This window comes from Macaca thibetana, chromosome 14, assembly GCF_024542745.1.
Source record: "Macaca thibetana thibetana isolate TM-01 chromosome 14, ASM2454274v1, whole genome shotgun sequence".
In the NCBI taxonomy this organism is placed as follows: Eukaryota; Metazoa; Chordata; class Mammalia; order Primates; family Cercopithecidae; genus Macaca; species Macaca thibetana.
Window position 1 is genome coordinate 18,474,433 of NC_065591.1, and position 12,314 is coordinate 18,486,746.

At 40.0% G+C, this 12,314-nt stretch overlaps 1 protein-coding gene and 1 pseudogene across 4 annotated transcripts in view; one reads left to right on the forward strand and one right to left on the reverse strand.

Annotated features, from left to right (window-relative positions):
- The window catches only part of CSTPP1 (centriolar satellite-associated tubulin polyglutamylase complex regulator 1), a 230,218-nt gene that overhangs the window by 120,043 nt on the left and 97,861 nt on the right, over positions 1 to 12,314 (reverse strand). The gene's annotated exons all lie outside the window — the stretch shown is intronic.
- Positions 280 to 10,883, forward strand: LOC126935711 (ATPase Get3-like; annotated as a pseudogene).

A 12,314-nucleotide genomic window follows, 5' to 3' on the forward strand; every position in this document is an offset into this window, starting at 1 on the left:
AGAAAGGAAAATAGAAACAAGGGTATAAAGTGGCCCCTAAATGAGAGTATGAAGCAAAGCCCCAGGGCCCAAGTGAGTCATTGTTTAAGCTGGGCCAGGGAAGGGAAAAAATATACTCCATTGACTTTGGGTTTTCCTGCCAAAGAAATAAAGGCTGTAGAGCCTGGTGTAATCTAAAAATGGAAATTCCACCGAAGAATAGGCAATTATCCAGTAATCATCCCTACCAGAGCAAACTTCAGGTTCCAGAAAACTTCTAAATTCTCTGACAAGTAAATCATGAGCGGAAAACATGTTAATCTTTGTGGAGAAGGAGACATTAAATTTGAAGATGGCAAGCAATGGGGGGAACGGTGGTAATTCCAAATGCCAATTTTCATTTGTTGACCATATAAATTGGGGGAAAAATCTGACTCTGAATGGAACAAGAAAAAATTTCAGGAGCCATCTATTCCGTTTCCCTTCTCTCAGACCAACTTCATGGGAAAGAGTCTAACTTGTCTTTAATATAGAGTATGTTTTCATTTAGGATAAAGTTAGTTCCTTCCTGTTAATAGTAACAGCACTTTATGAAAAAGCAAACTATATACTCTTCTTCTTTAATGGACAGCTAGCATAGAAATCTACTTCTAAGACACCCTGAGGAAGTATGAGGACATCATCTGGCAAAAGATTAGGTTAGTAGAGGGGCTTTCAAAAGCAACGAAAGTGTTAACCTAACCATGCAGTGCTATTGTCTTAAGCAAAGGAAAATAAAAAATACAGGAAATGAGCTGTTATAGGTAAATGCAGTAGGCTACATTTCCAGCAAATGAAGTCTGAAATGATAATACTGTAGCCTAAATTCATGAAGCTATCCAGCAAAGTAGTCCCAAAGCATGCTTCATATTCTAAGAGAGAAAAGTTGATGTCTAGGTCATGGTCTAATGAAATTGTAGCTTTGTTATAGCTTTTAAAGACTATCTCAAATGCCAAATTTTGTGTAAAGTCTTTTCCTGATTTTATCTCCCATGCCCAATTTCCATTGTATCTCGCTTAAAATTCTCTAACAGTGCTCACAATTTGCTACTTTGTTTTAAAGTTACTGGACTTTCCCCTATTAGACTGTCAGTTCTATGGAGTAAGCACAGATTGTACTCATCTTTGTCTCTACTATATTACCTAACTCATAATTACTCATAAATATTTGTGGAAATTGATTTAGAAAGATAAGAAAGACAGGTAAGTGATGCCAGGTAGAATGTATCTTTGAAGCTAGCCACACAGGAAATATTGAAAGTCTATATCTTATTAATTTTTCTAAATTCCAGGCTTTGGGTCTGATATTTTTATTATAATATTGCAATACCAGCTTTATTTTGATTGGTATTTTCCTGGTATATCTGTTTCTGTGCCTTTAATAACCCCCTTCTAGGTCATTTTGTTTGGGTATATCTCTTGTAAATAGCATGTGGCTAGATTTTGCTTCTCTACCCAACCTTACAGTCACTATATGTTAATGAGTAGCTTTTTAGTGTATCTGATTAATTTCTGACCTGATATCTTATTTTGTCTTTCCCATTATCCATTCCTCTTTGCCTTTCCCCACCCTCTTTTCCTACCTTCTATTGTGTTAGTAAAGTTTTGTTTTGTTTTAATTCTTTTCTATCCTCCCTATTAGTTTGGAAGCTATAGACAAAATCTATAATCTTTCAGTATTAAAATTTAATGTAATCAGCCAGGCATGGCAGTACATGCCTGTAGTTCTACTCAGAGGCTGAAGATGGAGGATCGCTTTAGCCCAGCAGTTTGAGTCCAGCCTGGGCAATATGGTGAGACCCCATCTTAAAAAATTAACATAATATTTATCTACATTGTTTTTTCCCCAGACATTGTCTCGCACTGTCACCCAGTCTGGAGTGCAGTGGCCCCATCTTGGCTCACTGCAACCTCTGCCCTCCAGGCTCAAGCATCGATCCTCCCACCTCAGCCTCCGATTAGCTGGGACCAAAGGCATGCATCATCACGCTTAGATATTTTTTTGGATTTTTAGTAGAGATGGTGTCTCACCATGTTGCCCTGACTGGTCTCAAACTCCTGAGTTCAAGTGATCCACCCGTCTCAGCCTCCCAAAGTGTTGGGATTACTGGCGTGAGCCACCGCGTCTGACCTATCTACACATTTTTGAAAATGTCTGAAAATACTCATTATCTTTATAACTCTCCAAAACAAGACAAGGGGCCAGGAATGGTGGCTCATGCCTATAATCCCAGCACTCTGGAAGGCTGAGGTGGGTGGACTGCTTGAGCTCAGCAGTTTGAGAACAGCCTGAACAACATAGTGAAACCCTGATTCTACAAAACAATACAAAAATCAGCTGGGCATGGTGGCACATGCCTGTGGTCCCAGCTACTTGGGAGGCTGAGGTGGGAGGACTGCTGGAGCCTAGGAGGTCAAGGCTGCAGTGAGCTGTGATCGCACCACTGCACTCCAGCTTGGGTGACAGAGCAAGACCCTGTCTCAAAATAAATAAACAAAATAAAAATAAAAACAAAACAAGACAAAGCCCAAAGCACACTTTCTATAACTTATGTGCAGTCTTCTCATCTTCTGATATTATTTATATATCTTCTGATTATTAATATCTTCTGATATTATTTTTTAGAATGTGACTAGAATCTCTTTTTAAATTGGAAAACTTTTTTAATGTGGTAAACTATACATAAAATTTATCATTTAACCATTTGCAAGTGTACAATTCAGCATCATTAAATATATTCACAATGCTGTGCAACCATGAATATCAATACCCAAAACTTTCTCATCATCCCCGATAAAAACTCTGTATCAATTAAACACCACCACCCCCTTCTGCCCACCCCCCAGACCCTGATAACCTCTATTCTACTTTCTATCTCTATATATTTGTCTATTCTAAGTACCTCATATAAGTGGAATCATATAATATCTGTCGTTCTGGCCTATTTCACTAAGAATAATGTTTTCAAGGGCTGTAGATGTAGCATGTATCAAAATTTATTTCTTGCCTTCCTTCATATTTTTAAAATAATAGAGACAGGGTCTCCCTATGTTGCCCAGGCTGGTCGCAAGCCTTGAACTCCTGGCCTCAAATGATCCTTCCACCATAGCTTCCCAAAGTGTTGGGATTACAGGTGTGAGCCACTGCAGGGCCATAAATTTATCTTTTTTTAAAAGCAGAATAATATTCCATTGTATGTATATACCATATATTGTTTATCCATTCATCTGTTGATGGACCCTTGCGTTACTTCCACCTTTTGGCTATTGTGAACAATGCTGCTATGATTTGTATACAAGTATCTGTTTCAGTCCCTTCTTTAATTCTTTTAGATCTATACCTACAAGTGCAATTGCTGGATTATATGGTAGTTACAGGTTTAACCTTTTGAGAAACAACTGAACTGTTTTCCAGAGCAGCTGAACTATTTTACATTCTCACTAGCAATGCACAAGGGTTCCAATTTGTCCACATCCTCACCAACACATACTATTTTCCTTTTTAAAAAATAGCCAACCTAGAGGGTGTGAAGTGGCATCTTATTGTTGTTTTGATTTGCATTTCACCATTGACTAATGATGTTGAGCATCTTTTCATGTGTTGGTCATTTGGGTATCTTCTTTGGAGAAATATCTATTCAAGTCCTTTGCCCATTTTTAAATTGGGTTTTTTGTTTTGTTGTTGAGTTGCAGGAGTTCTTTACATATTCTGGATATTAATTCCTTCTTGGAGATATGATGTGCAAATATTTTCTTCTGTTGTGTAGGTTGTCCTTTCACTTTCATGATAGTATCCTTTGATGCACAAAAGTTCTTAATTTTGATGAAGTCCAATTCATTTATATTTTTTGTTCTTTATGTTTTTGGTGTTATATCCGTGAAATAATTGCTAAATTTAATGTCATGAAAAGTTTCCCCTGTTTTCTTCTAAGAGTTTTATAGTCCAATTTCATTCTTTCACATGTGGATATCCAGTTTTCCCAGCACCATTTATTGAAAAGACTGTCCTTTCCCTATTGAATTGCACCTTTGCAGGAAATCAAATGAGCATATATGTAAAGAGTTATTTCTGGGCTCCCTAATCTATCACAGTGGTCTATATGTTTGTCCTTATACCAGTGCCATAATACTTGAATTACTGTGGCTTCACAGCTAGTTTTATAGTTGGGAAGTTTGATTTTTCCAATTTTATATTCTTTTTTCAAGATTGTCCTGGTGATTCCATATGATTTTGAGGATTAGCTTTTTCTCTCAGTGAAAAAGCCTATTTGGAAATTTGATAGAAACTGTATTGAATCGCTAGGCACAGTGGCTCACGTCTGTAATCCTAGCACTTTGGGAGGTCGAGGAGGGCAAATCACCTGAGGTCAGGAGTTTAAGACCAGCCTGGCCAACATGGTGAAACTGTCTCTACTAAAAATGCAAAAAAACTAGCCAGGTGTGGTGGCAGGCACCTGTAATCCCAGCTACTCTGGAGGCTGAGGCAGGAGAACTGCTTGAACCTGGGAGGTAGAGGTTATAGTGAGCTCAGACTGCGCCACTGCACTCCAGCCTGGTAGACAGAGTGAGACTCCATCAGAAAAGAAAGGAAGGAAAAAGGAAGGAAAGGAAGGAAGGAAGGAAGGAAGGAAGGAAGGAAGGGAGGGAGGGAGGGAGGGGAGGGAGGGAGGGAAAGAAAGAAAGAAAGAAAGAGAAAGAAAGAAAGAAAGAAAGAAAGAAAGAAAGAAAGAAAGAAAGAAAGAAAGAAAGAAAGAAAGAAAGAAAGAAAGAGAGAGTTCAATCAACCAGCCTGACCAACATGACGAAACCCCATCTCTACTAAAAATACAAAACTTAGCTGGGTGTGGTAGTGGATGCCTATAATCCCAGCTACTCAGGATTCTGAGCAGGAGAATCATTTGAACCTCGGAGGTGGGGGTTGCAGTGACTCGAAATCATGCCACTGCACTCCAGCCTGGGTGACAGACTGAGACTCTGTCTCAAAAAATAAATAAATAAAATAAAAAAGAAAAGAAACTGTGTGAATCAGCAGATTGCTTTGGGTAGTACTGACATGTTAACAGTGTTATATCATCCTATCCATGCACTCAGGGTGTCTTTCCATTTATTTAGCTCTTCTTTAATTTCATTCAGCAATGTTTTATAGTTTTCAGTGTGCAAGTCTTTCACCTCCTCTGTTAGACTTATTCCTAATAGACTAAACCTTTTGGATGCTCTTTTAAACACAATTGCTTTTCTTAATTTCCTTTTAGATTGTTCATTGATGATATACAGAAACAACTGGTTTTTATGTGTTGCTCTTGTCCCCTGAAACGTTGCTGAATTCATTTATAAGCTCTAGAAGTTTCTTTTTTCTTTTTTTTGGTGGATTCTTTGGGATGCTTTTTATGCATAGGATCATGTAACCTGTGAATATATTTTACCTTTTACTTTCCAATTTGGATGTCTTTTATTTCTTTTGATATCTACCTTTTCCTTTTTATTCCCTTTTTTAAAAAATTCACCCCCATACCTAGAGGACAATATACCCCTTTAAATGTAAAAATTACTATTTTAGGCCGGGAGTGGTGGCTCATGCTTATAATCCCAGCACTTTGGGAGGCCGCGGTGGGTGGATCACGAAGTCAGGAGTTCAAGACCAGCCTGGCCAACATGGTAAAACCCTGTCTCTATTAAAAATACAAAAATTACCCAGGTGCAGTGGCAGATGCCTGTAATCCCAGCTACTCGGGAGGCTAAGGCAGGAGAATCGCTTGAACCCGGGGGGCAGAGGTTGCAGTGAGCCGAGATTGCACCACTGCACTCCAGCCTGGGCGTTAGTGAGCCTCCATCTCAAAAAGAAAAAAAAGAAAAAGAAAAAAAAAGAAAAAAATTACTACTTAAAAAAAATCAATAATGAATTAAGTCTACCTACATTTATGAAATCAATTTTCACGCTCACTACTATTTCCCACATTCTGCTCCTTCACTCTTGGTTCAATCATTTTCTTGCTAAATTACATCCTCTAATAAGATCCATAATCACTTACTGAAATCCTGGCACCTTTCTGGTTTGGAATTGGCAAACTTTGAGATTTTATAAAGGTAATACATTGCACAAACCAGATGTGATATAACACCTCCAGCAGGGTTGGGATAGCACCCCATGGATTCAAACATATTAAAGTCTTCACAGTGAAACATATAAGTATTCACACTAAATGGGATAAACAAAGACCAAACTTAGCCCGTAAACTAGTTCAGGTCAAGTTTACCCCCCAAATGAGTTTGCTGAAAACTTACCAAAGGACAAATTCAGGTTTTCAAAGCTTTTTTTGAATTGTGAATTTATTAATAGACATAAACCTGTAGTTCTTTCAGCAAAAGCCTGTGAGTGAAAATATCTTTATTTTACCTATTGGAATGAAATTTAATTCGGTGGAGAATTCTGGTTATTACCTATCTTCTCTCAGCACTTTAAAGATACCACCCCGTTGTCACCTCGCACCTATCACTGATATCAAGCAGACTGCTGTCAAACTCCTGCCATTCCTTTGGAGTGAATCATTCTTATCATTCATATAAACAATTTCCTTTATCTTTAATGCAGATTCTACAACGTATCTACCATGTAGGTTTATTTTTATTTATTTTGCTCAGTACTTTAAACTGACTTCTGTTTTTTGTCAGTTTGGGAAAATGATCAGCCCACATATATATTTTTTGAGACAGGATCTCACTTTGTTGCCCAGGCTGGAGTGCTGTGGCGTGACCATAGCTCACTGGAAGCTTGAACTCCCGGGTTCAAGTGATCCTCTCATCTCAGCTTCCTGAGTAGCTGGGACTACAGGTGCACACAACCATGCCTGGCTAAACTTAACTTTTTTGTAGAGATGGGGCTCACTATGTTGCTCAGGCTGGTCCTGAACTACTAGCCTCAAGCAATCCTCCTGCCTCAGCCTCCCAAAATGCTAGAATTACAGATGTGAGTCATTGCACCCCCCAATTCTTTTAAAAATATTGCTTCTTTGCCATTCCCTCTATCATTTTCTTCTGTATCCTATTAGATATACGTTGTAGCTTTTTAATGTCTCTTACCTGTCTTCATAGTTTTTTAGGTCTTTATGTTACACTTATTATCTTTTAAGTTATTCATTCTCTATTCTGTCTGGTCAGCCTAAGTAATGTAGATTCTACAATTCTACAAGATTCATGCAACTGTGCTTCAGCCTGGGCAATAAAGTGAGATCCTATCTCACAAAATACATATGTACATATATTGGCTGATAATTTTCCAGAACAACAACAACAACAAAAAAACAAAACAGAAGTCAAAGTGCTGAGCAAAATAAATACAAATAAACTGTCCAGGAGCGGTGGTTCACACCTGTAGTCCCAGCACTTTGGGAGGTCAAGACGGGTGGATCACAAGGTCAGGAATTCGAGACCAGCCTGGCCAATATGGTGAAATCCCGTCTCTACTAAAAATACAAAAAAATTAGCCAGGCATGATGGCGCATGCCTATAATCCCAGCTACTTGGGAGGCTGAGGCAGGAGAATTGCTTGAACCCAGGAGGTGGAGGTTGTAGTGAGCCGAGATCACGCCACCACACTCCAGCCTGGGTGACAGAGCGAGACTCCATCTCAAAATAAATAAATAAATAAATAAATAAATAAATAAATAAATAAAAATAAACCTACATGGTAGATACACTGTAGAATCTGCATTACTCAGGCTGATCAGACAGAATAGAGAATGAATAATTTAAAAGATAATAAGTACTTCCCAAGTAGCTGAGTCTACAGGCGCATGCCACCATGCCTTTTTATATCTAGAGACAGGGTTGTAGAGACAGGGTTTTGCCAAGTTGCCCAGGCTGGTCTCAAACTCCTGGGCTCAAGTGATCCGCCCTCCTTGGCCTCTGAAAATGCCAGGATTACAGGCATGAGCCACCTCAACCTGGCCTCCAAGTCAGTTTTAAATGTTCAACTATTTTTATTTTCTCTGGAGTAAATTTATGTTTATTGGGTTTATTGACTGTCTTTCTCAATATTAGTGTTCCTCATATATTTTAGAATTTCAGCATATAAGTTCATGTGAAGTGGGAGGTTTTTACTCTCTCTTGTGGACAGACCCTAGTCCAGAACCAGGTCTTGTATTGGATGACTTATGGCTCCATTCCTGATATTAGGGACATCACAGAGATTGTCACTGTACTGCTAAGGAGGTTGGACCCACTAAGACCTAGCTGTAAGGCTGTCTGCTTCTTCTCACACCTCAAGGTTTTTGTTTTTTTAATAGATGGGGTCTCACTATGTTGCCCAGGCTGGTCTCAAACTCCTGGCTCAAGGGATTCTCCTGCCTCAGCTTTCCAAACAGCTGGGGCTACAGGCATGCACCACCGCACCTGGCTAAACTTCCAGGTTTTATGTAAGCCATTTGTCAGGTAGCAGTCATCACTTTTTTTGAGTCTCTCTTAAAGTGGTGGAGGCAGAAGGGGCTGGCTCCAGTCTCCTGCACTGTAGGTACAACACTTTGAATCTCCACCATTCAAGAAATGAGCTTTCAGTTACTACACCTTCTGAATCCAGAGCACAAGAGGCATGTGGTCACAGTCCCACTTACTGCATTGTGGTTTTATTGAGTTTCTAATAAGATGAATTTATATTAATTTTATGCATGGCTACGTCCTTAAAATTCTCTTCTTAGAAAATTTTACGTATCATTACCATGTGTGTAGAATGAATAAGAGGCCCAAGTCATGAACACTGCAAGCCATCATGACCAGAAATTCAAAACAAACATTTGACCCACCAAGCTTAAAAATGCATATTTGTACTAATTTTTCATTGTATTTGACTAAACTACAAAGTTCTTTAATAGACATTAATCTTTCCTCTAAAGTAAAACAAGAAAATTCCTAAAAATATCTTAAAGGCCATACAGAAGTACACCATATGTCTGCCATAAACAGATTTTGCCAAAACGAGTATTCAAATTTCATTGAGCAATTTTTTTTATTCTTAAGTTGTTGGAGTTCTTCCTTGAAGATTTTAATTTTTAAAAATTTTGACGTATTATAATTTCAAATTTACCAAAAAGCTATAATAGCACAAAGAATTCCTGAATATCCTTTACCTAGATTACTCAAATGTGAATATTTTGCTACATTTTCTCTCTCACTCTCCTTTTTCTCTCTCTCTTGCTCTCTCTCTCTCTCTCACATACACACACAGACATATAAGTACATATGTATATACATATTATCATTTTTTGGAACTATTTGTAAGTCATAGACATGACACTCATTTACTCCTACAGTATTTCCTAAAAACAACAACAAAAACAAAACAAACAAACAAACAAAAAACAGAAGTCAGTTTAAAGTGCTGAGCAAGATAAATAAAAATTAGGAAATAAGGATTTCCTAAAAATATTTCCTAAAACTAAGGAAATCTCCTCCCTTCCTTCCTTCCTTCTTTCCTTCCTTCCTTCCTTCCTCCCTCCCTCCCTCCCTCCCTCCCTCTCTTTCTCTCTTTCTCTCTTTTTTTTTTAGACAGGGACTTGCTCTGTTGCCCAGGCTAGAATGCAGGGATACAATCATGGCTTACTGTAGCCTTGAACTCCTGAGCTCAAGCGATCCTCCCACCTCAGCCTCCTGAGTAGCTGGGACTACAAGCACACACAATCATGCCTGGCTGATTAAAAAAAAATTTTTTTTTTTTTTAGAGATAGGGTCTCGCTTTGTTGCCCAGGCTGATCTCGAACTCCTGGCTTCAAGTGATCCTTCCACCTCAGTCTCCCAAAGTCAGCCTCCAAGAGCCACTGGAGCCTAGGTTTAGCAACATCATCGAGAAGTGCAGCCTTAAGTTAAGTGGATCCTTGCTGGTGCAAAGGTGGCATGTGAAAGCCCACTTGCAGTTGCAGCCTGGCCATCCACCTATCAAAAGGGCATGAGAGTATTCTGATCATCTCCACAGACCTAGTCCACAACATCTCAGATGGTTTTGACCAGAAGTTCTCAACGGCGCCTACCAAGGTCAAAGGCTCTGACAACCTCTTCACTATGGAGACTGACGCCAGCCAGGGTGCAGCGTAGCTGCCTAGTGAGTTCTTTGAGGAGGACAACATGCTGAGCATGAGCAAGAAGTTAATGCAGGAAGCCATGAGTGCCTTCCCCAGCATCAATGAGGCCATGAGCTATGCTGAGGTCATGAGGCTAGTGAAGGGTATGAACTTCTCAGTGGTAGTGGTTGACATGACACTCAGCAGATCAAGAACCAGATCAGCCCATTCATCTTACAAACGTGCAACATGCTAGGTGTGGGGGACATGAACATAGACCTGCTGTCTTCCATGCTGAAGCAGACACTGCTCATCATCTACTTTGTCAGCAAACAGTTCAAGGGCCCTGAGCAGACTACCTGTATCATCTGCAAATATATCCCTGAGTTCTATCCCTGTATGAGACAGAGTGACTGATCCAGGAGCTGGCCAAGTACAAGATTGACACATACAACATCATCATCACCCAGCTTCTCTTCCCCAACCTGAAAATCCTGAAAGATATGTGAGGCCTGACACAAGATTCAGGCCAAGTATCTGAACCAGATGGGGGACCCTTATAAAGACTTTTGCACTGTGAAACTGCCACTGTCTCCCCATGAGGTGCAGGGGGCAGACAAAGTCAACACCTTCTCAGCCCTCTTCACAGAACCCTACAAGCCCTGCAGCACCCAGCAGCACCACTGCCAGCCCCAGCTGCTGCCATTTTACACTCAACCTTTACCTTCCCCACCCTCCAGGGCAGAGGTTACACAAATCCCTCCCCACCACCTCCGCCATAGTACAAGGGGAGACACTTGGGGAGCAGGTGTATGGTAGATGCACCTGTCAGAAATAATTGAAGCATTTCCTGAGAATGACCCTGTGGTCTAAGATGAATGTGTGTTCAGAGTTCTGAGTGAAGGAATTTGGGAATGGCCAACCCAGAGATTCATTATTTATCTATGAGGAACATCTGAACCATCTGATCCATCCCATGGATCACGGGCCATACAGGGGTTACAGGCCCTTTGTTTTGGGTTGGATGAAGGTTGCTAGGTGGAGACTGCCAGGGTGGGGGCGGGGGCTAAGTGAAAATGCTGTATAAACTGCATGCTTTTTTATAAGTGGTAGCAGTTCTCCTGTTCATCATGCTGCCCCTGGACTGCCCTGTATGTAAATCCCCTCAATAAACCTTATGTTTCATTTGCTGGCTCCGTGTCTCTTTTTCAGCCTCGCAAACATGGTGCCATCCCTACGGAAGTCAATAGGGGTCCAGCACAGGAGGAAGCAGGGAGGGAGTCTATTCTCCTGGTGGGGGTAGAAGTGCTCTAGTTGCCCTCCCTGCCATCTCTCCCTGCCTCTTGCTCCTCAATAAAATGATCTTAAACCAGAAAAAACAGTTACAATGAAAATGATGTTAAATGAAATAGTTATTTGAAAACCTGTTGTACAGGTTACTTTATAGAATGTACTTCCATTTGGGTTTGTCTGATGTCCCCTCATAATTCAATTCAGGTTATACCCCTTTGGCAGGATCATCACAAAGGTGACGCTGAGTTCTTCTCAGTGCATCACATCTGGGGGCACTTGCTGATTAGTCTAATTACTGGGGATGTTAACTTTGATTCTTTGGTTAGAGCAGCATCTGCCAGGTTTTGCCACTATAAAGTTAGCCTTTATAATGGATAAGTATCCCGTGGGAAGATATTTTGAGTCTGTGGAAATATATAGTTACTCTGCAAACTTTCATTCACAAATTTTAGTATCTATTAATAATTGTTGCCAGAACCAATAATGAATATGAAGGTTTTGCCAAATGGTGAATCTTTTTCCAACTATGTCATTTCATCTACGTTTTTAAGTTGATCTTCTACAATAAGGAAAAGCTTTCCCTTCTTATTTATTTATATCATTGTGGACTCATGGATTCTTACTTTGTTCAATAGGTTATATTCCTTTACTATCATTATATATTTTTATGCTCATATGATCCCATATTTGGCCATGGAAGCCCTCCAAGCTGACTTCTACATTCTTTTGACACATCTACATAATTATCTGATCACTTCCTTCCTTTTTGATAGAATAAGATGTTCCAGTATCATCTTGTTCTTTCCCTACCTCACCCTGGAGCCAGCCATTTATCCAAGAAGCCCAGTTGTTTTTAGTAAAGAATAGGCTAGGTGCAGTGGCTCACGCCTGTAATCCCAGCACTTTGAGAGGCCGAGGTGGGAGGATCGCCTGAGGTCAGGAGTTTGAGACCAGCCT